Below are 5,237 nucleotides of genomic sequence, written 5' to 3'. Positions count from 1 at the left end.
ATCTCCACAATCTACTGTTCAGAGTGTACACGTTGCGCTGTTTGTGTCCGACCCCTGACTTGTAGCCAGCTTGTGTACGACCCCTGCCGAGTGAGAACGTTCAAAAGCAAACCCACCCAGTACTCACCACCCAGTCTGTTAGAGTGTACGACTGTATTAACACGGAGGCCTGCCTGGCTACTTTTTAACATATTGTTAAGTAATATTAAAATCATGTCTTTCTTTTTGAAAGATGGAATACATTAGTACAGTAGGAGACCTCGTCTGCTTGCTTTCTGCTGGGGGTGATGGGAGTGGGCGGGGCTGGGTGTGCGGGCGGCTGCCCCCTCCAGGGGCCTTGGGCCACCACCCCACGTGGCAGCTCAGGGTTCCCTCACCATCCGGGCCCAGACCCCAGGACAGAGTTCAACCGGAAGTGGTAAGTGCTAGAGAGGCAGTGGGCGGGCCATACCCAGAGGGGTTCGGGGAAGCCATCACCTTCACACCTGTGGGCTGACGGAGGCGGAGCAGAGGAGCAGGGTCCGTCGGCCGGGGCGACACATGGCCTTGGAGGCAGGTGCCCATCTAGCTTTGTGGGGGTTGTGATAAAAAACTGCAAATACCAAGTGGGGTGTAAGCCAGGAACGTGAATAGTATTTAAAATGAAAAAAGGAAGCCCAGCTTGGTCCCTTCTGAGGTCTCAGGCAGTTTTCAGAAAGCGCTCGTAGAGCTGCCACTCTCCTAGAACACTCCATGGCTCCCACTGCGTCTCGGGAAAACCTGCGAGGCCCTGCTTCTGTGCAGCTGCCTGGCGGGCTCGGAGCCGGGGAAAGGGGAGGTGGGCCGGCCTGGAGTGTTCTGGCCTCGAGGGTTCTGAGCCCACAAGGCTTCCTGCCAGAGGGACAGGGCGCAGGTGGAGAAGGAGAGGAGGCAAGGACTCGGGCTCCGGCCTGAGCTCCGAGAGGGACAGTGCTGCCATCCTGGGGGCTGCGGTCAGTCGCGTAGGCCTCACACAGGCTGAGCCCACCGCGGAACGAGGGCAGACAGAGGGTCAGAGCCCCACAACCAGCGTGGAGGGGGGAGGGGAAGAGTAGCCGAGGCATGGGGCAGGGAGGCTGGGACTGGCTGCAGGGCGCGAGGGTGGGCAGTAGCTGAGGGAGCAGGGCAGGCAGGAGCCAGTGTGGCCAAGGGGCTTGTTAGTTCAGGTGGCACGTGGCTCCCGGGAGGACCCTGCAGAGGGGGACACAGGCCAGCTGAAGTGTCAGTGCCGTTGGCGTCCACGCAGGGACACCTGGGGGCCTCAGACTCCACCCTGGCATCCTGTGCGCGGTGGGGGCGTTTGCTGTTGTTAACCCTCACCTCAGGGCATTTCCCCATTGGTGTTGAAAGAGAGCGGAAGGGAGGGGGCGACAGAGACATCGATGGGTTGCCTTCCCCCACGACGGGCTGGAGATGGAACCTGCACACACTCTGGGTATGTGCCCTGACGGAATCAACCGGAAACCTTGTGGTGAACAGATGATGCTCCAACCAACCGAACCAACTGGCCAGGGCCTGCGGCCGTGTCTGAGCAGGGGCAGCACAGGGCAGTGTCCCCTCTGGGAGGGTGGGAGCGGGTCTGAGGCCCAGCGTCCTGCCTGGAGGTGGCTCTTGTTTTGCAGCTTCGCCTGTGCCCTGCAATGCTGGTTGGGGCCGCGTGACCGCGTGGAAGCCCAGCTGCCCTGAAGTGCCACGCCAGGAGCCCGTCACACGGAGAGGTTTTGATCTTTTCCTCAGCTAGTAATTTTACTTTTTAAATTTATTATTTTTATGTACATCCCCCTGTCAGTCTGTGTCTTGTTTGTTTGTTGGTTGGTTGTGTTCTTTAGATTCCGTGTGCGTGAGCTCATGGTGCTTGCCTCTCTGCCTCACACTGAGTGGCCAGATTATTATGACCACCTGACGTTTATAGGCAAATTAGCTGTACACTGCATTGTATGGGATATGGAAGCCGAAGGCCTGTTCGAACACCTTTGCTGTCTGCAGTTACCAAGATAAAACGTCTCTAATTCGCACAGGAACACAAGGATTGGACAGTCGAGCATTGGAAAAAAGTCATGTGGTCCAATGAATCAGTTTCCAGTTGCATCATGCAGATGGCAGAGTGAGAATTTGGCGGAAACAGCATGAAATCATGCACCCCACATGCATGAGTACAACCCTTCAAGCTGGTGGGGGCAGTGTTATGGTTTGGGGCATGTTTTCCTGGCATGATTTGGGCCCTTTAATTCGTGTGGAACAACGTCTGAATAGCACAACATACCTAAGTATCGTTGCTGATCAAGTTCATCCTATCATGTTGATGGCATATCCCAATGGAGATGGCTTCTTCCAACAAGACAATGCGCCATGCCACGGTGCTCGTATTGTGCAGGAGTGGTTTCAAGAACATGAGGGAGACTTTACCTTGCTTAGGTGGCCCCCACCATCACCAGATTTCAATCCAATTGAGCATTTGTGGGACGAAGTTAAAAGAGCCACCAGGCAGCTGGTTCCACAACCATCAAATCTCACAGAACTGGACAGTGCTATTCATCAGACATGGTGTCAGATTCCTCGCATCACCTTTCAACCTCTCGTGGAGTCAATGCCAAGAAGAATCGCCACAGTATTGAAGGCAAAAGGTGGCCCAACGAAGTACTGATGGGGTGGTCAATAATCTGGCCACTCACGTTCAAATATATCCCACGTTCAAAGGCTGTTAAATCGCCTTGTTTACCCATATCTTCAGAAAAAAATGACTTCTACTGTCGTGGTAAACAACTTGCTTCCCTATTTATAATGGTCTGGCCTCCAGCAACTTCAGCACGAAATCATAGCTAATTTGCCTACAAACGTCAGGTGGTCATAATAATCTGGCCCCTCAGTGTATTTCACTGAGTGCCCTCTCGGTCCATCCGTGTTGCTGCAGATGGTGACCTTCCATTCCTTTTATGCACATGTAGGACCCCATCGCATGTATGTCCCACATCTCTACCGTGTCTGTCCATGGACCAGGCATATTCCACTTCTTGATTATTGTGGATAAAGCTGCAATGAAAATGGGCTTCCCAGGCACCAAACATGGGGTATGTTTATCTTTTTTAATTAGGGTTTTTGTTTTCTTCATATAAATACCCAGAAGTGGAATCGCTGGGTCATAAGGCAATTCCATTTTTAATTTTTTAAAATGTATTTTTATTGATTTCAGCGAGGGATAGAAACATCAGTGATGAGAGAGAATTATTGATTGGCTGCCTCCTGCACGCCCCGCACTGGGGATCAAGCCCACAACCCAGGCATGTGTCCTGACTGGGAATCGAACCATGACCTCCTGCTTCACAGGTCGACGCTCCACCCCTGAGCCACACCAGCCAGGCCAGTTTTAATCTTTGGAGGACACTCGATACTGTTTTCCACAGTGGCTGCACCAGTCTGCACTCCCACCTGCAGAGCACTACGGTTCCCTTCTCCACGTCCTCGCCAGCACTTAGGTTGATGTATATTTTTTTTGTATTTTTTTTTAGATGAAGGCTGCTTTTATTGAATGACTGAACCATGTAATTGCCGCTATGTACAGGTAAGAGAGGTGAAGCTTTATTTCTTGGTCTCTTCCTCCTTGGACAGAGTCTTGACGATCTCCTCCTTCTTGGCCTGGAGCCGCTCTTCACGGCGCTTGTGGGCTTCCTTGGTCTTAGACCTGCGGGCCTCGGCCTGGTCAGCCAGAAGCTTCTTGCAAGCCTTGTCTGCCTTCAGCTCGTGGATGTGTTCCATGAGAATCCGCTTGTTTTTGAACACGTTACCCTTCACTTTCAGGTACAGGCTGTGGTACGTGTGGCGGTCGATCTTCTTAGATTCACGATATCTTCTGAGTAGCCGGCGAAGAATTCTCATCCTCCTCATCCAGGTCACTTTCTCGGGCATTCGAGCATGGGCAGTACCTTTCACTTACCTCTGCCCACATGCCTGCCCTTCCTGCGGGAATGGACAGTCACAGGCTTCCGGATGATCAGCCCGTCTTTGATCAGCGTCCAAATCTGCTGCCGGGAGTTGGCGTTGGCGATTTCATGGGTCTCATTGGGGTCCAACCAGACCTTCTTGCCGCAGCGGAGGACGCTGGAGGCCAGCCTCTTCTGAAGCCCGAGCATCCTCCTGGCTGCTGCCGCAGCGGCGAAAGGATTGATGTATTAATGGCAGCCATCTGGCGGGTGTGAGGTGGCACCTCATGGTTTTAATTTGCATCTTTGGTGATAGTGATGTTGAACATTTTTTCATATGTCTCTTGGCTACTCGTCCTCTTTGGAGAAGTGTCTATTCAGTTCCTTTGCCCACTTTCAATTGGATTGGTGTGAGTTTTTTGGTGTTAAGTTGTATGAGTTCTTTATACATTTTGGGTACTAACCCCTCATTGGCTGTATCATTGGCAAATGTCTTCTCTCATTTGTTAGGATTTTTTGTTTTGTTGGTTTTTTTCACTGTGCAAAACTTCGTGGTTTGATGAAGTTCCATTTGTTTATTTTTTTAGCCTTTGCTTGAGGAGACATATCCAAAAAGATATTGCTAAGAGCAATGTCAGAAAACTCAATGCCTGTTTGTATGTCAGCGGTTCAACCTTTTTCCTCTCATGGCACACAAACTAATTACTAAAATAAAAGAATGTATTTTTTTGCCCATCTGACAAAAAAATGGGTATCATTTTGGTTCATTCACCAGATAGCTATTGTGTTGGCTCTGTCATTCTTTTACTTGACAACCTAAGGGGGAAGAGGTCAGGTATTGCATTTTAAAAATTCTTGTGGCACACTGGTTAAAAATCGCTGCTCTCGGAGTTTATGATTTCAGCTGCTACACTTGCTTATTCTGTATATGGTGTAAGAAAGTTTCATTTTTTTGCATGTATCGGTCCAGTTTTTCCATTTACTTTATGTATTGGCTTTACGCCACTGTATGTTCTCACCTCCTGTGTCAGAGAGTAACCGCACCTGAGCGAGGATTTACCTGGCTGGCTGTTCCACTGGCCCGGATTTTGGGTGCTGGTGCTGATCTGCTTTGGTTACCGTAGCCTTGCAGTACAGTTTGATATCAAAGAGCATGGCACCTCCCAATTGGTTGTTTCTCAAGTGTTCTTTGGCTATTTGGGGTCTTTTGAGGGTCCATATGGGGCCGTTCCAGGCCCAGCACTGAGAGAGGAAGTACACAGAGCCCAGCGGGGCTGCCTGCGGAAGCAGCAGAGGCTGGCA

The 5,237-nt window shown here is 51.0% G+C and overlaps 1 pseudogene; it reads right to left on the bottom strand.

The window, feature by feature from the left end:
* Nucleotides 1-3,323: 3,323 nt before the first annotated feature.
* Nucleotides 3,324-4,278, bottom strand: LOC102239301 (annotated as a pseudogene).
* Nucleotides 4,279-5,237: the final 959 nt, after the last annotated feature.

Source organism: Myotis brandtii, unplaced genomic scaffold (assembly GCF_000412655.1).
Source record: "Myotis brandtii unplaced genomic scaffold, ASM41265v1 scaffold986, whole genome shotgun sequence".
NCBI lineage: Eukaryota > Metazoa > Chordata > Mammalia > Chiroptera > Vespertilionidae > Myotis > Myotis brandtii.
The sequence above is the reverse complement of the archived record's forward strand: the minus strand, read 5'-3'. Positions and strand labels throughout refer to the sequence as shown.